Below are 22,985 nucleotides of genomic sequence, written 5' to 3' on the forward strand. Positions count from 1 at the left end.
CTGAGGCTGAACTGTAAAGGTCAAGTTACATGGACCTTGACTTTCAGGCAATGGGGTACCATTGAAAAGTCTTTCAATAAGTGAATGATAAGGTTATAATGTCTATTAAGATGAATCTAACAAAAAGATATAAGCTAAGAAATCAGTTATGAAGCAACTGAAACAGAACGGACAAAGGTGAAAGGGCGCAATTTAGGGCAGAAGTGGTGGGGATGCTGTGGTTTTGAGGCCAAATCCGCATGACCTGATAATGAACAGATTCAGGCAGTGAAAAAGAAAAGCGATGAACTAGGGCCAAAAACACATGAAGAGGATGAGCCTGGGTTAGAAGGAAGAGGGACAGGACTTCGGACTCTTAGACTTGCAGTAACTTTAGGACACCCACACAAAGATGTCATCAGGCAGCTGGAAACCCCCATGGAATTCAGGACAGCAAGGGCATTAGAAAAAGATTTAACAGTTAGAAGCTTGAAGAAAATAAGGAAAATAATTGAATCTTTGTTCCTGTATGAGGAAAGAAAGGAAGAAAAGGAGGCAGGAGTTAAGGTCATAGAGAACACTGCTATGATTAGGCAAACCACAATTCCCACATTATAGGAATGCCTCCCAATGCCTGCTTGGAGAAATCCATTTTTTGAGTCACTTTTCAATGACAATGTAGTATGTTATATTTTTAACATACATGACTATTAATAAACACAAGTGTACTTAATGAGAAACTACATAGAGAAGTCTTGAATTTTTAAATACAAAGTAAGCCAAGGTCTTCTCTTTTCTATGACCATATCTTTCAAAGTTCTGCCCATGTGCAAGCTTCTTCCAATATAAGAAAGCAATCTATGTAGATTCTGAGGCATTCAAACAACACCTGAATACTTTTGGTGCAAGGTTTCACAGATGCCTTGTTTACTACATAACTTGGTCACAGTCACATAATTTTCTAACACAGTTTCCTGTCTGAAAATTGGGCATAACAGCACTGACTTCACAAGATTGTTTTAAGGCTCAAATGGAAAATGTACTGCTATATACTGCATGTTGAAACCTAATCCCCAATGTGATGGTATCTGGAAGTGAAGCCTTTAGGTGTAGCCCTCTTGAATGGGATTAATGCCCTTATTAAAAGGCCCCAGGGAGACCCCTCACCCACTCCATCATTTGAGGACACAGTGAGAAGACAGCTATGAACCAGGAAATGGATCCTCAACAGAAACCGTATCTGCTGGCTCCTAGATGGTGGAACTTCCCAGCCTCCAAAACTGTCAGAAGTAAATTTCTGTTCCTTAAGCCACCCAGTCTATAGTATTTTTGCTACAGCAGCTCAAAGGGACTAATAGACTTACATAAAGCAATTAGTACAATGTAAGGCCCAGTGTACGTTCACTATACGTGATTTGATTCTCTGTCTTCCTTGAGGGAAAAGCCAATGACTGCTGTGTTTTTGTTTTTTTTAATTATGAAATAAATATAGCAAAAAAGAAAATAAACTTCTCCAATAATCCTACCACCCAGAGACACACTGTTTACTTTTTGGAGAACTATGGAGGCTTGCCACTCACTTCTTATAACTCAACTCTATTATTCAAGAGCAACCCTGAAAAGTCTGTGTCATACTGTAATTTGTAATTTTAACAAGGTATAAACTTGAATTGCAAGCACTACAAAACCTGTATGCAAGAGTTTGCTGAGTTAGTAAACTCAGTCTACCACCCGGCATCTCTACCATGCAGCATTACAGTCCTTCTAACAGAAGTGGTTATTTACAGCAGCTTTCAAAGGATAAGTATATCCTTAAGTGACAGAATATTTCCCCTAAAACAGGCCAAGAAAAAAATTTACATAGCTTAATGTTTTCAAGTTTCATCCACATTGTACCATGTATCAGAATATCATTCCTTTTGAATGCTGAATAATAGCCTGCTGTACGTGAAACAGAGCAGGACCCTGCCGAGTACCCTGCCTCTTGTTTGTAGAAAAGCTTTAGCCTCCTAGGACTTCCCCAAGTTCCAAAGAACAAATTTAATTCGAGAAGTGAGATAACGGAGAAACAAAGCAAAACAGTCAAGCAAGATAAAATAATAATAGTTTAGCCATTAAACAAAGTGAAGGGCCTTTAGTTCTTCCGCAACAGCTATAGATAACATGCTGAACCATGTCCTTGAGCTGTTCTGCCGACACTGAAACCCCCACCAGCTGGAATAAGTGAGCTGCACGCTGACCACAAGCACACAGGCCCCAGACTGAACGGAAGCAGAAGGTTGATGATGGTGACTCCTGATTACTTCACCGCCAACCAATCAGAAAAATGTCCACAAGCTGATCAGGCACCCTACAACCCTCTCGCTCACCCTGTCTTTAAAAACTTTTCCCTGAAAGCCTTTGGGGAGTCTGGGTCTTTTGAGCATGAGCCACCTGTTCTCCTTGCTCAGCCCCATGTTGGGGCGCCATGCAATAAACACTGTACTTTCCCTCACCACAAGCCAGTGTCAATAGATTGGCTTTACTACGCGCGGGCAAGTGGACCCAAGTTTGGTTCACCAACGTACATATACATATATGTAGATATATATACAAAAATACACATATACGTACATACATGTTGAGAAATGGAATACTGACTGTGTATCAGTAAACAAAGGATGTCACAGTCATCAGTGATTGCAGCCACCAGCCTACGGTGAGGTGGTGAGCCCTGAGGGAACTCAGGATATGAAAACACAGGATACTGGCCCCAGACAGCTGAGGTATATATCAAAGGAACGATTTCAGTGTGCCCAGACTCTTTCATCTTCCCATACATAGAAAAGTGTTAAATTCCTTAACTTGAGATACTTAGTTTCCTTTAATTAAAAATAATCTTTTGACATTCTAACTACCTGCCTTTGGTTGCAAAACTCCTATATAACCAGGCTCCCCCGCCCCTCGCCTCCTCGGAGCAGTTCTCTCAGGGTTACTTGAGATGCTGCCTCCCGGGCTTGAAGTCCTAAAAATTCCCGCCGAATAAAACATAACTCTCAACTTCTATGCTGTGAATATTTTTTTAGTAGACAATATACATACACACACATTTTGTTTATTCGTTCATCTGTTGATAGATATCTGGGTTGTTTCCACCATTTGGCCATTGTGAATAATGCTGCTATGAACATCAATGTACAAGTGTCTGAGTCCCTGCTTTCAATTGTTTTGGGTATATGTCCAGAAGCAAAATTACTAGGTCATATGGTAATTCTATTTTTAACTTTTGAGAAACCACCAAACTGTTTTCCACAGTGGCTGCATCACTTTACATTCCCACCAGTAATGCACAAGAGTTCCAATTTCTCCACCTCCTCAACATTTTTTTTTCCCATTTATGGGTAACAGCCATACTAATGGGTATGCAGTAATATCTCATTATGGTTTTGATTTGCATGTCCCTAATGACTAATGATGATGAGCATCTTTTCATGTGCTGGACTGCCTGGGAAGATCGGGTTGATGGCCATGATGGAACAACAGGGAATGGATTTATCCTCCTGCCTGAAACAACCAAAAGGAAAAGAAAAGAAACGAGACGAAATACTTGAAACAATGGTTTTCAAGACATGGGACATGAGGCAAGAAGAACACTAACCCCTGAAAGCTGGGAAACAACGAATTGAGCTCTATAATTGCCCCAGCTTACTTTCTTGAGAGAATTTCCAAACCACACCGTAGGGAGGGAGAACTGAGGTGGAACCTGGTGAGCTCCCTGAGTTGAAGAGACAGAGCTGAGAGTCCATGTAGACAAAAGTAGCTAGAGTTCACAGCACAGAGTACCAGAAAAGCCAGAGTTGCACAGAGAACCCCAATCATCCCCCTCAAGTATACAGCAGAGTACTGATCAGCATGTGCATATAAAGAAACTACACTAGACCAGCGAAAGAACCGTGTGGAAGTAGTAGAAAAACAGTGCCCACTGCTCACACAGGGTCAGGAAACAGTAACTGCTAACCTGACTGGAAAAAGCCCATAATTCAGAGAATTACACAGACCTCAGGAAGGTCTTGCTTCAGTAGTGGAATATAAGACTGTGTACTTCCCCAGACCCACCTAATAAATCATAAAGCAACACCTAAAAGGATGAAACTGTTTCCAGGTAACTGCACCACAGAACAAAGCCAAAATTAAAATAATTTTTTTAAAAATCCAGCACCCAACAACATAGAATTCAAAATATTTGGTATCTACTCAAAAATTTCCGGGCATGTAAAGAAGCAGAAAAATACAACCCATAATGAAAAGAAATACCAATCAATAGAAACAGACACAGAAATTACACAGATGACAGATTTACAGAAAAAGCCGTTAAAACAACTATTATACTCTTTATGTTCAAAACACAGACAAACGTATGATCGTGTTAAGGAGAGACATGGACAAGATAAAATGACATATCAAACTTTTAGAGATGACAAATACACTGGATAGTATTAACAGCAGATTAGACACTACAGGAAGAAAAGATTATCAAACTTGACGATATAGCAATAGAAACCACTCAAAATGAAACAGAGAGGGGGAAAAATGAGCACAGCGTCGATAATACATGACACGACATCAAGGAGCCTAATTAATATACATATAATTGGAGTCACAGAAGGAAAGGAAAAGGGAGTCAGAAAAAAAAGTGTTGAATAAAGGCAAAAAACTCTCCAAATGTGATGAAACCTTTGAATCCATGTGAACAGGAGAGTTAACTTAGCAGACCTGAGACAGGTATCCCTAGAAAGCCCTGCTTGCAATGTTGGTCCTTGCCTACCTCTGGGAACTTAGATTTCAGGATGATTCCCACCATTCCCTAAATGATAAGAGCATCTCCCTGTGCCTAAACTGTGCAAACAATATGGCTTATGTTGAATACCTGTTTTCCATCCTGAAATCTGAAATTCTGGCACATGTTAGGCAGAGAGCTCCCCTGATAAAAACCCTTGCCACTGAGTCACCAATGAGCACCCACGGCAGACAACACTGCACATATACTGTCAAAACTCACTGCTGGAGCAGTTAAGCATCCCCTGTATGACTCCACTGGAAAAAGACTCTTGGAAGAGTGCTGATTTTACTTTTGTTTCTTTTCACTGTAATAAATCATAGCTGTGAGTATGACTGTATGCTAAGTTCTGAGTGTCTTTCTAGCAAATCACTGAACCCAGAAGTGAGCTTGGGGATCCCAGACAAACCACAGATCCAAGAAGCCTGACAAACTCTAAGCAGAAAACCACACCTAGGCATATCACAATCAAACAGTTTAAAACAAGGAATAAGAAAAACTTAAAAGATCAAGAATGAGAAGAGCTTCAGGCTTCTTGATAGCAACTCTGGAACTAGAAGACAATGAAGCAATGCCTTCAAAATTCTAAAGAAAAATAATTTCCAACCTAAAATTCTATATAAACTTTCAATCACACATTAAAGTGTGATGAATGCATCTTCTGACATGACAAGGCTCAAAAAATTATCTTCCATAAATCCTTTCTTGGAAGCTACTGGAAGATGTGCTCAATCAAAATGAGAGTAACAACCAAGAAAGAAGAGTCCAGGATAAAGTTGCTCCATGCAGGAGCGAGGTGAAGGGAATTCCCCAAAAAGATGGTGAAGGGTGACTCAAGGGTGGCTACATTCCCAAAGCACAGAGGACTCTCAGCTGAAATCAGAGCGGCTAGGAGGTTGTGGGAAACAGTTCTCCATAAAAGCAAAACGAATAGAATGCTGAATGGATAAAGAAGATGTGGTATATAATTACAATGGAATACTACTCAGCCATAAGGAAGAATGAAATAATGCCATTTGCAGCTACATGGATGGACATAGAAATTAACATGCTAAGTGAAGTAAGTCAGACAAATACCATATGATATCACTTATAGGCGGAATCCAAACTATGACACAAATGAACATATCTACAAAACAGAAACAGACTCACAAACATAGAGGACAGACCTGTGGTTGCCAAGGAAGAGGGGTCGGGGAGGGAAGGATTGGGAGTTTGGGATTAGCAGGTGCAAACTATTACATATAGGATGGATAAACAACAAGGTCCTACTGTAGAGCACAGGGAACTCTACTCAATATCTTGTGATAAACCGTAATGGAAAGAACATGAAAAAGAATACATATAACTGAATCACTTTGCTATACAGCAGAAATTAACACAACATTGTAAATCAACTACACTTCAATGAAATATTTTTAAACTTTTTTTAAAGAACTAATAGAATGCCTGCTATGCCTGAAAATCTTAATGGGAGAACTGAACAATGGTGAAAAATTAGAGTTTTATTCATAATAAGTAAAATTAAGAGTTTTATTCATGATAAGTAAAACTAGGCAAACAAAAACCCAAATGATTAACTCCAACAAAAACGAAAAGTTGGGAAGGAAAATCACAATTAACAGTTGTCTTGTTATGAATATTATTATTCAGAATTGCATAATGCTGAATCTAATGTAACCAGGCCATGAGACATCGGTCCGGGGGAACAGAGGGATGGAAAGTCCCATGTGTAGCAGAGGTGAGAGCGGGTGAGGAGAAAAGTACTCAGTATTTATCCATGTTTAAAAGCACATTACAGGGACTTCCCTGGTGGTCCAATGGTTAACAATCCGCCTTCCAATGCAGGGGACACGGGTTTGATCCCTGGTCAGGGAACTAGGATCCCATACGCCGCGGGGCAACTAAAGCCCGCGAGCTGCAACTAGTGAGCCTGCGCGCCACAACTACAGAGCCCATGCACTCTGGAGCCCGCACGCCACAACTAGAGAGAAGCCGGTGCGCCACAACAAAAGATCTCGCATGCCGCAAATGAGACCCAACGCAGCCAAAAATAAAATAAATATTAAAAAAAGCAGCACATTACAAGCATGTTATTTAGAGAAAAGGAGGTAAAGAACAAAAGAATCCACAAAGAGTCAAAGTGGTAGTCCCTGAGGAAGGAGTTGCAAACAAAACACCAAAGGCTGTGACTAACAAATGCCATAAACAGAATGGAAAGTTGGAAACAATTCGTTCTTACCTAGGAAGTTCAGGGTAGCATCTCTGGAGGTGTCAAAGAACGACTGCTTGTACAAGAAGCACGGTCAGATATTTCCACCACACTCTCACGGTCTTCAAATTCATCACATGTATCTTCCCTGTCACTGTCAATCTCCCAGTCAATAACCTGGAGATCATCTAAAAAATACAATTTTAATTTTAAATATCTTTAATGTGTTTGAAATCTATTCTTCCTCAATAGTTTTAAAAGATCCATGTTGTTCAACAATTTAAAATATATTAAAAGACAGCAGAAAGTATACTCCTACTCTTATCTATAACATCCCATTTCTCCCAACTCTTACCCTACCCCAAATTCTCAGGTAACTACTTCTATTAGTTGTTTTTGTATTCTTCTAGAGTTTCTCCAGCATTATTGTTGATATGGAGAAAGTTTTTAATGGTCTGGATAGAAGATCAAACCAGAAAACAACATCCCTTAAGCCAAAGCCTAATCCAGAGCAAGGTCCTAACTCTCCTCAATTCTATGAAGGCTGATACAGGTGAGGAAGGCGCAGAAGAAAAGTTTTAAAGCTAGCAGAGGTTGGTTCATGAGGCTTAGGGAAAGAAGTCATCTCCATGACATAAAAGTGCAAGGTCAAGCAGTGAGTGCTGATGTAGAAGCTGCCACCAGGTCATCCAGATGATCTAGCAAAGATAATTCATGACGGTGGCTACACTAAAATAACAGATTTTTAATGCAGATCAAACAGCCTTCTACTAGAAGAAGATGCCATCTAGGACTTTCATAGCTAAAGAGGAGAAATCAATGCCTGGCTTCAAAGCTACATAGGACAGACTGACTGTCTGGTTACGGGCTAAAACAGCTGGTGACTTGAAGTTGAGCCAATGCACATCGACCATTCTGAAATCCTAAGGCGCTTAAGAATTATGCTAAATCTACTCTGCCTGTGCTCTATAAACAGAACAAGAAAGTCTGGCTGACAGCACATCTGTTTACAACATAGTTTACTGAATATTTTAAACCCACTGTTGAGACCTACTCCTCAGAAAAAATGGTTCCTCTCAAAATATTAATATTCACTGACAATGCACCTGGTCACCCAAGAGCTCTGATGAAGATGTTGTACAATGGAATGAATGTTGTTTTCATGCCTGCTAACACAACATCCACTCTGAGCCCATGGATCAAGGAATAATTTCAACTTTCTAGTCTTATTATTAAGAAGTTCATTTTGCAAGGCTATAGCTGCTATTGACAGGGATTCCTCTGATGGATCTGGGCAAAGTCACCTGCAAACCTTCTGAAAAGGATTCTCCATTCTAGATGCCATTAAGAATATCTGTGATTCATTCAATGGGAAGAGGTCAAAACATCCACAGTAACAGGAGTCTGGAAGAAGTGGATTCTGACCCTCATGGATGACTTTGAGGGGTTCAAGACTTCAGTGGAGGAAGGACTGCAGATGTGGTGAAAACAGCAAGAGAAGGAGAACCAGAAGTGGAGGCTGAAGATGGGACTGACGTGCTGCCATCTCAGGATAAAACTCTTAACAGGTGAGGAGCTGCTGCTTATGGATGTGCAAAGAAAGTGGTTTCTTGAGATGGAATCTCCTCCTGGTGAAGAGGCGGTGAAGACGGTTGGAATGGCAACAAAGGATTTAGAATATTACAAAAACTTAGTTGATAAAGCAGCAGCAAGGTTGAGAGGACTGACCTCCATTTTCAAAGAAGTTCTCCTGTGGCTAAAATGCTATCAAGCAGCACTGCAAGCTCCAGAGAAACCGTTTATGAAAGAAAGAGTCGATCGATGCAGCAAACTCATTGCTGCCTCATTTCAAGAAACTGCCACACCAACCCCAGCCTTCAGTGAGTAGTCATCAACACTGAGCGAGACCCCTCCACCAGCACAAACACACGACTTGCTGAATGACGGCTCCCATGATGGTTAGCATTTTTTCTGCAATAAAGTATCTTTTAATTAGGGTATGTACATTTCTTTTTAGATATAATGCTGCTGCACACTTAATAGACTACAGTAGTATGTAAACATAACTTGTATGTGCACCGGGAACCCAAACATTCATGTGACTTGTTTTGCTGCAACGTTCCCCTTACTGCGATGGTCGGGAACCAAACCTGCAATATCTCTAACGTGTACCTGTACTTTAGAGAACTTGCTTGGTCATCAAAGACCCCCAAAGTGGAATCCAACCAGTTCTAACATGTTCAAGCCTAAGTTGTTAACTGTAAAAATAATACTGGTAATACTTATCTCTTAGAGTTATTGTGATAAACATTATGAGAAAATGTTTCTAAAAGGCTGGGAGGCTGGGACTCAGTAATATTTTAAAAATGCTAAGTATCAATATTAGAAAAGGAGTGTAAGTTTCTTCCATTATTAAAACGCAATCTATAACAGAAACTAAATTTCTTACAAATTATCAATTTACCTTCACTGGCCCCATCTTCTGGAGAGAAAATATTTCTGCTATAAACCTGCCTATTCTAGAACCATGTCCATTCTCCCTCTGTGATTTAAAAATTGTTTTATCTTCATCTGACAGATCACTTCCACTGGAACTCCATGTTATAGCTGTAAGCCCACTGGTACTCTTAGATGTGGTAGGTTCTGCAAAAGAAAAAGGAAAAATATAAAAATGGCCAATTGATACGGTTATTGATCAAAATGAGGTTTTATACATGTTACTTTGCTGAAGTCACAAATATACAAAATTCTGATGCTAGTGAAAGCAATGTCTTATTTCAAATCTTCCCAACTGAAGGTCTATGTGCAACCTGGTTAAGATTCTTTGAATTAAAGCCAAATTACAAGAAGAAAAAGAAGTCAAACTGATTGAGAAAAGTTATAAAAGACAAGGAAGGAAGAGGGTGGAAGAGTAAGACGCGGAGATCACCTTCCTCCCCACAGGTACATCAGAAATACATCTACACGTGGAACTGCTCCTATAGAACACCCACTGAACGCTGGCAGAAGACCTCAGACCTCCCAAAAGGCAAGAAACACCCCACGTACCTGGGTGGGGCAAAAAAAATAAAAGACAAGGAAAATGACTGGAGCACAAATGAAAACTCAAAAATAACCTTCAAATAATTACAAAACTTCGTAGAATATTTCATCAAGCCATAAGGAAAAACAAAAACACAAAACAAACCACACCAATAATTACCTGTAATAGGAATGCTTCTGTGCGCTTCCTTTGCCATGCTAGGAGCCCTGGTAACAGCAGTTTGCTTAAATACTTAACAGCAAACTTTTTTAATTAATTAAACTTATTTTGAGATAATAGTTGGTTCACATACAGCTGTCAGAAATAACAGAGAGGGCCCTTGCATGCTTCACCCAATCCCTCCAATGGTAACATTCTGAAAAACCACAGTACAACACAGAATGTCGATACTGATACTGTCAAGATAGAGAACAACTCCATCACTGTGAGGATATCTTACACCGCCTTTTAAAAGCCACCAACATAACTCCCCTCCCCACCTCAATTCCTAATCCCTAGCAACCACAAAGCAGTTTTACACTTCTATAATTTTGTCATCTCAAGAATAATATATAAATGGAATCACCTATGTTACCTTTTAGGACTGGCTTTTTTGTGCTCAGCATAATTCCCTGGACATTCACCAGGCTGTTGTGTGTATCAAGAGTCACTTTCTTTTATTACTGAGCAGTGTTCTGTGGTGTGGATGAACCACAGCTTGTTTAATCAGTTACCCTTGAAGGACATCTGGGTTGTTTCCAGTTTGGGGCTATGACAAATGAAGCCACTATGAACACTGTGTACAGCATTTTATGTGACTGTAACTTTCATTCTCCAGGATGAATGTCTAAGGGTGCAATTGTTGGGTTGTATGGTAATTGTGTGTTTAGTCCTTGTAAGAAACTGCCGAACTGTTTTCCAGGGCGGCTGTGCCATTTTACAGTCCCACCAGCAATGTGTGACTGATCCAGTTTTTCCACATCATCAGCAGCACTTGGTGTGGTCACTACTTTTATTTTAGCCATTCTGATAGACAGGAAACCTAGAAGGAACGGGGCGACTCTATCTCAATGGAACCAGAAGTCCAACAGAAAATTTTACTGATTTTGATCAGAAAAGGAATAGATACCTAATAAAAATCAAATTTTCTATTCCTATTGAGTAGATAGGTGAGTTATAATGCTAAAACCAAAAAAAAAAAAAAAAGAACTCTCTTAGTCACATTTCAGTATAGTGTAAGGTTAAGAGATTAGATATTACAACTCATGTTTTACAGAAGAGGAAACAGGCTCAGAAGTTAAATGACTTCATTAAATACCTATTTATATAACACCTCTGATATAGTAAACCTTGAGGAAACCAAAAAAAAAAAAAAAAAAGAAAGAAAGAAAGAAAACTCCTGCCCTCAAGGAATGCATGGTCTGAAAGGCAACACTAGTTGATCATGAAAAGAAAATTAAATACTGTATTAGAGATATGTCACAGTATAATGATGACGGCACAAAAAAAGTGGATGCTCCACTTTATGTTCATCAGGAAAGGAAGATTCACTGACAAAACGATGTCTGGAAAATCAACATTTACAAAGGCACAAAAACATGAAATAATAGTAAACACTTACTGAACGCTTACTTTGTTCCATGAACATCTAGAATTACTAAAGTTGTCTATCCTTCAAAATAAAAAATTAAATATAAACTATTCACAATAACCTAAGAACCCATATTGATTTAAAGAGCTAATAAAACTAAGCTGTGTACTTACTTGCCAAAGACATTATCGATCTTTTTAATTATTATGCATCTGGACAAGTAAATAAAAAAGGAAAAAGTAGAATGCTACAGACTGAATAAGTTTGTGTTCCCCTAAAACTACATACTGAAGCCAAATCCCAGTTTTATGGTATTAAGAGGTGTGGCCTTTAGGGGGTAATTAGGTCATGAGGGTGGAGCCCTCATGAATGGAATTAGTGCCCTACAAAAGAAGCCCCAGAGAGATCCCAGCCTCTTCTACCCTACTAGGATGCAGCAGGGAGGTGCTATGAACCAGGAAGCAAGTCCTCGCCAGACACTAAATCAATGTCCCTGACTTTCCGCCTCCAGAACTGTGAGAAATAAATTTCTTTTGTTTATAAGCCACCCAGTCTACAGTATTTTTCTTATATACAATAGCAGCTTGAATGGACTAAGACAGGAAGTAAAGTTATCACTATTTTCAGATTATATAATGCATTCATAAACCTATAAATTATAGCAACTAACTGTATAATTTATATAGTTAACCTCTACCAGGATTTATTACTCAGTAATTCATTTTATTTGCTGAAAAGGGGTTGCCCTTGAAATCAAGGCTCATTCCAATGAAATTCCAGGAACAACATCAGCCAGACTATGAGAATAGTTACCATGTATTTATAAACATTTCTGGGTGACCAATGTGTGCTAGGCACTGTGCTAGAACTTGGTGTTATAGGTTGAATTGGTGTCCCCCCAAAACTCATTCATATGTTAAAATTCTAACCCCCAGCATCTAAGAATGTGACCTTATTGGAGATAGGGTTTAAAGTGATATTATTAGTGTGGGCCCTAATCCAATATGACACCTGCCTTGCAAAAAAGGAGAAATTTGAACACAGAACCATACATGCAGAGAGCGAAAACACAGTAAAGAGACACTTGGAGAAGACAGCCACCTACAAGTCAAGGAGAGAAGCCTGGAGCACATCCTAGAAGGAACCAACCCTGCCAATACTTCACTTTAGACTTCTAGCCTCCAGAACTGCAAGATAAGAAGTTTTTGTTGTTCAAAACATCCAGTTTGTAGCATTTTATTATGGCAGCCCTAGCCCTATACTAGCCCTAGCCACCTAGGATATAAAGATGAGCAATAGAGGAGGGTCTGCCTGAAAAAATCTATGGTCCAACAGGGAGAAAAGCACATCAAGAAATAATAATTTAAAAATTTACTAATGTGGGACTTCCCTGGTGGTCCAGTGGTAAAGAATCTGCCTTCCAATGCAGGGGACGCAGGTTTGATCCCTGGCTGGGGAACTAAGATCCCACATGCCATGGGGGCAACTAAGCTCACGTGCCACAACCACTGATCTCGCGCTCCTCAATGAGAGAGCCTGCGTGCCGCAAACTACAGACCCCACGGGCTCTAGCCTACACGCCACACTGCAGAGAAGCCCACGTGCCACAACGAAGAGCCCGCGTGCCACAACTAAGACCTGATGCAGCCAAAAAAAAAAGATACAATAATTAAAAAATAAAGAATTTTTTAAAAAATGGGCAGTAGACCTGACTAGACATTTTCTAAAATAATAATAAAATAAATAAATACATAAATAAAATTTACTAATGCCTCTCAAGGAGATTTCTGACTCCATAACGAATAAAGATTTTGAGAACGTATTTTACAGGTTATTTCAAGAAAAAAAATAAACACTATCTTCTTTTTATTACATAGTTTCATTTTGTTTGGTAAACACATTTTTTAAAATTCTGCCTTTTAAAGAAAATCACTAACTACAAAGGTTCCAACCTCTTTTCATTTCAAGTTTTTATCTTCTTCCACGTCCCTCAAACCTTCTGGCGAGATCCTTTGCCAACATTCATTTGCTCACTTCTCTCACCCCTTCCCTTCTCCTCCATTTCCTCCCCCTTCCTTCTCTGGTTCTCAGTGCCTTACAGGTAAGGAAATAGAGATGTGGAAACAAGGAAATGGAGTCTCCCCCTTTTTTGCACACTTTGCAAAAGTATGTTCCCCCACTTCTGTTTCCCAGCTCTCATAAAATATTACTCTCCACATCCTAGAAGTTTTGTTGATAGCCTGTCTTAAACTAATACGTTAGAAGTTACTATTTTTAAAATGAACCAGTTCTAGGAAATGCCTTGAGTCCCCTTTTCTATCAATTTCTATTTGTAAGCTTCTGTGAAATTATTAACAATACTTTATGTTCTTAACAAGTTGCTTATGCTGTAAATAAATTAATTATACATGGATACAAGCTCTTTCAGCCCATCAGAATCTACTGATCATTCCACAGAATAGAAAGCACAGCAGAGCAGGTTTTAGGTTGAATATATTTGGCATGGGAAATCGTCTCAAAAGATCCTTTTGAAATTAATACAAGGCAGCAGCTTATTTAATATTTCTTTCTCTCCCCAAGTTAAATTTGACTACACCAATTTTTAAGTCTCTCAAAAAAAAGATATAAGCCACATCTGTAAAAGAAAATGATAGTTAGTTGACCCTTGAACAACACAGGTTTGAACTGCGCAGATCCACTTATACACAGATTTTTTTTCGTAAATATGTACTACGGTACGGTACGACCCGCAGTAGGTTGAATTCGCTGATGCAGAACTGTGGATAAGGAGAGCTGACCGTAAAGTTAGTTACAGGCGGATTTTTGACTGTGTGGAGGGTCAGCGCCCCAGCCCCCCATGTCAGGTCATTCAAGGATCAACTATACTATTCTCTCCATACATTATATTATGACAGTTTAGAAATCAGAATTAAATTGATCTTTGAAAATCACAACATTCAGCACTAATAATATTAAAATTAAATTCCGTAGCACCATACGAAGACTATGATATTTTATAATACAGCGCTTAATGAATCAAAAATATTAGGGGAATTTTCTTTTTCAATTGCATAAAAAAGAACCCCCTTAAATGTTAGTGAAGTAATAATATAGCGTAAAGTGTTTAGTCTCTTATTCACAGAAAGCTTCCCGACTCTGCAGGACTCTGAGAGCAGGCTCTCAACATAGCTCTCTTTGCCATCAAACATAACAGCAATTGCTGCCATTAAGCACCTACTAAGTGTAAACCTTTGAACTAGGCGTTTTTATTATTATTATTTTTTACACTCACAATAACGCAATGAGATACATAATTCTTAGGCCTATTTTCCATATGCAGAAACTGAGACTCAGCATGCTTAGCTTGCTATCTCAAGACCCCACAGTCAAGATACAGTCAGGACACTTCAGGGTCAGATGAGATCCCTGAGGTCTCAAGCCCTCACCCTTCCTGCCCAGAGGGTAACTGAGTGTAGCAGCAGAACCAGTGGCCTCCCTGATATCCACTCCCTCTTCTTCCTTACTAACAAAATCCCAATTTTATTGAGCAGCAACATACATGTTTAAAAATCCTTAATTTCACTGATGTCTCTTCAGTGGAGGTGACCCTATGTAACAGGGTCTGGCCAAAGGTAGAGGTCCTAGGGAGAATACTCCTTCTCAGAGGAAAAGTTCATTTGGAGAAAATCCTCCAAGCCTACACTTCTCTTGAGAATTGAGCCTGGAGAATTCAGCTTCTACCTCACGACTGCAAAAACAAACCCTACACTAAGGCAGCAGAACTCAAAATGAGTCTGGCCCCCTGGCCTTCTTGTTGCAGGGGATAAATTCAACCCATCTCTTCAAACACTCCAATACAACTTCCTACTATTTGTAACTGAAAGCCTTCCCTAACTAATTTGCCAAGTAAGAATTTCATTGACTAAGTAGTATAGTCCTCATATCATAGATCATAACTTATTTCCCAAATCAGATTCTTTTTAAAACCCTGGAGCTATGAACCTGAGCTTACCTACTGGGCTCTGTTGATAACACTGAACCCAGGAAAGAGACAAAAAATTTTAATAATTACCTACATGACACAGAAAAAATGGGGTAGATGGTGACAAAGATGAGAGAGATTTTTTCAAAAAAATACCTTTTTACATTATTTGGGTGTTTTTTTAACCATGAATATATAGTCTAGCCAAACTATGTAAACAGCTTTTTAAAAGAAAGCAAATAAATCAAAGGAGGATATATTAAATTATACCTTTTCTGTCAAGAAATCAACAAAATATTACCTGTCTTGGGTCCAGAGGATAATTCATGGTGTTTTTCTGTAGTAGTCTTCTTTTCAGCTGTTAATGACTGCAGGCAGATAATGATAACAATAATAATAATTAATGATGATGTAGTAGTTTATGTGACAAGGGCTAAAAACCAACAATATTACATAAAATACTCAAGAACTCACACTACACCCCTTTAACATATTCCTCTGTTTTCCTTTATTTACCAACAAGTATTCCCAAAGCAAATACTTATAATGCATTTTTGTATTTTTCCAGAATCTAAACAGAGAGCTATCTAACCTTTAGGTGTCTAAACTTTAGCGGTGAGTACTCCTTCTTACAGTGAGTACTTCAAAGTTACCACAGAAACCAAAATTAACCAGAATATCTCGCTGCCATTAGATTCTAAATATATAAGCATTTCATAAATATACGTCTTTTAAAGAGCAGGATGCTCAACAGTTTCATCCTCTGAGAACAGTTTCAGTATGTATCCTTCACTTACAAAGAAGTACAAAGGTTCTGCATGACAGAAAGACGTGAATACTGCTTTGCCACAATTTTTAAGGAATTCAAGGATGAGGAGAAAAAAGTAACACACCAATTACAGTGTTCTGAAAGAAAATAAGGAAGGGAATTCCAAAGAAATATAATTACAGTGGCCTGAACTCTCAGGAATCTAGGCTTTGCCCTTCAGCATTCAAGGAAAAAAAATATGATGACTTTACCAGCGTCTCAGGAGTCTCCTGAAATCCTTCTCCACACCTGAGCCATGCTTCAGAGAGGGAAGCTTCTGCCCCCACAGTCCTGAGCCCTGCTCGTCTGCACTGCAGTGGGCTCTCTCCTGGAAAGGATGGGTATTCTACACCCCAATTTCTTTTTCTCTGTAGAAATGGTTTTCAAAGCAAAAAAACAGTGAAATCAACTTCATTAAATATACATTAACAATTAACACCGTGGAAGCCCAGAAATGGCGTCGGTGAGAGCATAGTTTTTATTTTAAGTATAATTTCCATTTTATTGTCTTTTCAAAGAACAGTATTTCTTCAGTCTTTAAGGACTTAGCTCCTCACATGGGCTTTGGTGGAGGTTGTGGGGCAGCACCCCCAGATCTAACACAAGGTGACGGTGTTTAGTCCTTCCAGACTTTCTGAGAATGATTCCTGACTGACTACCTTGCAGCGAATGGCACAACTCATGCAGTTACGTACTTTCATATACAGTCTGGGAAGCACACACGCATCGAAAACACTGGCTTCAGAAATGTCCCTGAAAGCTTCGGCCTCTACTGTGTTCCAAATGACCAATTTCTTAACAGCCTTGTCCTTGGGCACACGTCGCGAACAGCTGTGCAGCGAACAGGCTGCACAAGTCTGTGGCCCTTTTAGGCATGACCACTGTTCCTTCTTTTCTTGGTCATCCTGGAAGTGAGAAGGCGAGAGAGGACTGGCAGTTTTTTTAAATGTCTCTGAACCGCCACAGAAAGAAAGGGTCACGAGATAGCAAAACCAAAAGCACGTGGACAATGCAACTAGACAACAAACTCCATAATACAAGCGTGTGAGGACAAACAATGAACGCTCCAAAGTTCTGCATGGTATCATATCTGAGAGGAAAGAAGCTGAGAGAAGCAAGGGACCAAAGGAGGACTGAGCACAGACATCTGGTGTTCACCAGGAAGGGGAGCAGGCAGCCTGAGAACGCACCAGAAAGAGAGAGGGCAAGGGCTCCACCCTAGAAGACCCAAAGGAGCCAAGGAGTTTATACCCACCAACAGTGACAACACTGACTTCTTTCCTCAAGCTATTGTGTTTTTTTTTATTTTCTTATTTTTTTATTTTTTAATTTATTTTTATTTATTTTTGGCTGTGTTGGGTCTTTGTTTCTGTGCGAGGGTTTTCTCTAGTTGTGGCAAGCGGGGGCCACTCTTCATCACGGTGCGCGGGCCTCTCACTATCGCGGCCTCTCTTGTTGCGGAGCACAGGCTCCAGTCGCGCAGGCTCAGTAGTTGTGGCTCACGGGCCTAGTTGCTCTGTGGCATGTGGGATCCTCCGAGACCAGGGCTCGAACCCGTGTCCCCTGCATTGGCAGGCAGATTCTCAACCACTGCGCCACCAGGGAAGCCCAAGCTATTGTGTTTTGTTTTGTTTTTTTAAATGTCTACGACAGACAAATACTCACTTTATAAGTTTTTAAATTTGCATTTTAAGGAAAATTTTAGATTTGCATTGGGAATCAAATTAAGGTCAACTACTATGAGCTGATCACCTAATCAGAAATAAAATCCCTCATCCAATGCCACTGTAGTTTAAAAAAATAAATTAAGATTAAAATATAACATTAAAACTTTCTTAACTAGGAAGAAAGGAACAAATTCATAAAAATAAGTTCAGCCATAACATAGATGGTATTTTAATACTTAACAGGTCTAAGCATGTTCCTTCTCATGCAGAAATTCCTATGGTGGGGCAAGACTGCAAGAGGAAGAGGCATCTATCCTCAAGAAGGTGCTACCCTCCACAGACACCTGTCAGGGTTCAGTTATCTGACAGCTCTGAGAAAGCTCACTTAGTTATCTAGAACAGTAAAGAAATTGGAAAATATCACTTGGTCTACTCAGAGTCCACACACACACACACACACACACACACACACACACACACACATATATTTTAAACTCCAGAATACCTCTTTAATACATTAAATCAGCCCAGGTCGGCTCTTTAACCAGTCGGTGATACCAGGGATGGGACAGGGAAGGACAAAATGAGCCTGAAATATCTTGAGCCAGAGAGTGAGAAAGTGCCCAAGGAATAATGAGGACATGTAAAAAGGACACATGAGCCTGAATGAAGGGGCTCTCACTGGCCAAATGTGGGACATTCCAGCATCAAATAAATAATGACAGTAAGGATTATAACCTACTGAATAAAATAAGACTGTAAGTCTACATTGATATAAACAAATAAATAAATGACGGATTTAGAAAATTATCAATGAATGCTAAAACTAGTAGGTAAAAGTTTGAGGATGAAGAGGATATATACATGATCACAAAATGACTCCCCCAAAATTACTTATTAATTCCAAAGGGAAAAACAGTAACCTTACAGTGGAGAAACCTGTCAGACACCATCTTAATCAAGTCATGAATGTTGATGTAAAGCAGCATCAAATGCTTCTTAATATGAGGCACCAACCAGAATACAAGACAACCTCCACAGTATTACCACCAAAAATGCATACCCTAAATCTAAACAGGGAAAATATCAGACAAGCCCAAAATAACTGGCTTATACACCTCAACAATGGCAAGGTCAAGAAACACAAAGTCTGAGGAACTATCCCAGATTAATGCAGGGCTAAAGAGGCATGAAAAGAAAATGAACGTATGATCCTGGGCTGGATCTTGAACCAGGGAAAACAGATCATTATTAGGCAACTGATAAAATTAGAGCATAAAACGACTGATTAGATAAACAGTATCGTATCAATTTTTATTCCTAGTTTGTAATTATACTATGCTTATGTAAGAGCTGTCCTTCTCCTCGGAAATAAACATTTTGGGGCAACAGGTTCACTATGTCCTCTCAATTACTTTGAAATAGTACAGAAAAAATTAAGATATACACATGTAGAGAAAGAGAACAGACAGAAAGACCAATAATAACAAACTGGTGAATCAGAATAAAGGGTTACTGTATTAGTTTCCTAGGGTTTGACCTAACAGGTTACACAAATCAGTGGCTGAGACAACAAATTCTCACAATTCTAGAGGCTTCAAGTCCAAAAATGAACGTGTTAGTCCCTCTGGGGGCTCTCGGGAAGAATCCTTCCTTGCCTCTTTCTCGTTTCCGTGGCTCTAAGCATCTTGGCATCCCTTGGCTTGTAGCTGCAATCATGCCAATCTCCACCTCCATCATCACATGGTATTCTCTCCTGTGTGTATCTCTGTGTGTCCTCTCCTCTTCTTATAAGGACACCAGTCACTGGATTAGGGCCCACCCTAATGCAGTATGACTTCATATTAACTAATTACATCTTCAAACACCCATCTCCAAATAAGGTCATACTCTGAAGTTCTGGTTGGACATGAATTTTGCAGGGGACACTATTAACCCACTTACAGTTCCACTAGAAAAAACTTCATTATGTTATTCTTGCAAGTTTCCTGTAAGTTTGAATTTTGTCAAAATAAAAAGTTATCCTGCCCCGCCCCACCACACACACAAATAACTATATAAGCCCAGGTTGATTGCCAGGAAGAAGAATGGGAAACAAATACAGTCAATTCTCATTATTCAAAGTAGTTAATGTTCTATTAAAGTCACCAAAACAACAAATTGGCAAAATACTGAACCATTGCTCCTCAGGGAATACAGCGCAGTTCCTGTCAATATGAAACCTTACTTTTTGTGTGTTCCTGTTTAAAGGACACCTTATTTAATATATATAGCTTATTCATTAACATTGAACTCATGGCCATCAGCACTATAACTCATGCCTGAACAAAGCTTATCCTAACACACATATTTCTCCATAATGCACATCACAGATGTCCTGCACTTAGGAACACCAGACAGCACTTCAGCACTATGTTTGGGGGCCATTTTAAACAGTGACATCACCAACACAAAGCACAAAAATGTGAAAAAACGTGGCACTAAAAAGACAAGAAAAGGGCCCTTGTTTAGAGTGTGAGAGCTAGAACAAGCAGAGTGGGGCCTTGGACCTCGGTTGGAAACATGGGTGTCAGGTGACTCAAATTTTCCCTGCTCTACATATGCCTGCAAATGAGTATAAAAGCACAAGAGCACTGATTGGGGATTACAAATAAATTTGAGCAAGTAGGCGATTTCATAAATATAGAATCTTTGAAAATGAGGATGACTCTACTTTGAATAGAGCATACTTCAGAAAAAAGCACCAATTAAAACACAAAAGGTTAAACTCTGCTTCACTGTTTTACTATCCACATCAGCCCCTCAGAGACCACTTTTCCTATTATTGGTGCTCTGCTCAATTTTTCATTTTTTTTTTAACATCTTTATTGGAGTATAATTGCTTTACAATGGTGTGTTAGTTTCTGCTTTATAACAAAGTGAATCAGTTATACATATACATATGTTCTCATATCTCTTCCCTCTTGCATCTCTCTCCCTCCCACCCTCCCTATCCCACCTCTCTAGGTGGTCACAAAGCACCGAGCTGATCTCCCTGTGCTATGCGGCTGCTTCCCACTAGCTATCTATTTTACGTTTGGTAGCGTATATATGTCCATGCCACTCTCTCCTTTGTCACATCTTACCCTTCCCCCTCCCCATATCCTCAAGTCCATTCTCTAGTAGGTCTGTGTCTTTATTCCGTTTATTTCTTAAGTACACCATGCTTATGTATTTTATTTACTCATTTTGAAACTTTACTCCCTATAAAACCAAATGCATTCCACTATACACCTGTGGGATACTCCCTTGGAAAGAAGTGAAAATTTCTAAATATTGTTTTGGATATCATGTAATAAATTTGGGGAACAAATCAGATGTCTAACAATCCAAAAAGGAAGTTTCCTTGGGTATCTGAATAATATATGTATCCCAATATATCCCAATGGCTCTAGCCACATACTTGAAGGAGGTCACCCTTTTTCACCCAGAAATTGATCTACATTAAAGCAGAGACAATGATTCAGTGGCTCTCAAATCTGCTCCTGTCAAATATGAGGAACAGATGTAAAGTGTTAACCACGTCAGCTAGTCGGGAGGCATTGTGATGCTCAGAGCCTGTCCCATCAAGTTTATTGCGCATTTGTGTTTTCCTTCTCTCTGGCAACAGAACGTTTCTCAGGCCTGTCACTCACTACTTTGGTTACATCTGACTTGTCCTTTGCTTCTCTGGATTTCATCCATACTCAGATCTTTACAGACTAGAACCTCCTAACTTAATATAAAGACAGAATTCTAATGTCCTCATCTTCAGTCTGTCAGTAAACATGTAACTGAGTGCTCACTGCAGGCACACACTCTGCCAGGCCCCAGGGATACAAGACGAGCAAGAAAGACTGCCCTCCAGCAGCTCAGGCAGTGGCAACAGAGACCCTCCCACAAATTCACTGACGCGAGGCCTGAGCCCAAGTTTCTGATACCTACTATCCGGGCCTTCGACAGCACTCTTCAGCCTCCCCTTCTGCTTCCCCAGCCAATCTGTTCTACTCCCCTTGCTGCTGCCAAGGGAGCATTTCCAACACCACCCTGCATCCATGGAACTCTTTGCCAGAAATCACCTCTCCTCTTCCTTTAGTCTCTCCAACTCTGCCACGGATCCCAGCTCATCTTTTCCATGAAATATCCCTAGTGCCTCCACTTAATCCCTCCCTCTGGGACAACAGCCTGTTTCCTGCCCCATCTACTCCTTTCCCTAGAATAAGAGCTCCTGAGGGCAGGAGTCTCATGCCTCTTCATCTTATCCCCAGTGCATGGCACTCCCCACTGAGGTACTCACTAAATGACTCTTGAATGAATATGCAAATTTCTTGACTATTACCACACCTGTCACAAAATCTAAAATATCTAAAGTAAATAAGTCAGTAAGTATAAGCCTAAGGGTAAACACAGCCCTCAGGCTGCGTTAAAGTCATTTCCATTTCATCTACTTATCCTCATAAACAATACCTCCGCCACAGCTCTCTAAAACATGTGTATTTCTCTCTCCACAGTGTTTACTCAGCCGCAGAGCAGGTGCTTACAGGCAACTTCACTACCCAGCCTTCTCATCCATCCACATTTCTAGTGACAAAACACACTCCCACCACCACAGTTTTGGGCGCCCAACCTGGCCAAGGATAATCATAGGACATCAGCCTGGCCACAGTAACTGGTCCAGGGATGCCATGGGACCCAAGTTGAGGCAGTCAGAGGCCCTCTCCAGGACTTTTCTAACTGGGGCTACTGGAGAAGATTCTCTTCTTCCCAACTTGGCCAAGAGTGTGACCCCAAAGCAGCCAGCCACCTTGCCCCATATAATATGAAGAAACCTGAGAAAGAAAGAAGAGGCACAAATCATGCTCCAGGCTGTAAGTCAGGTCCCTGAGCTGC

At 39.9% G+C, this 22,985-nt stretch overlaps 1 pseudogene; it reads right to left on the reverse strand.

Moving 5' to 3' along the window:
• Positions 1-16,963: 16,963 nt before the first annotated feature.
• LOC118883286 lies at positions 16,964-17,314 on the reverse strand (annotated as a pseudogene).
• Between the last annotated feature and the right edge of the window lie 5,671 nt (positions 17,315-22,985).

Source organism: Balaenoptera musculus, chromosome 17 (genome assembly GCF_009873245.2).
Source record: "Balaenoptera musculus isolate JJ_BM4_2016_0621 chromosome 17, mBalMus1.pri.v3, whole genome shotgun sequence".
Taxonomy (NCBI): Eukaryota; Metazoa; Chordata; class Mammalia; order Artiodactyla; family Balaenopteridae; genus Balaenoptera; species Balaenoptera musculus.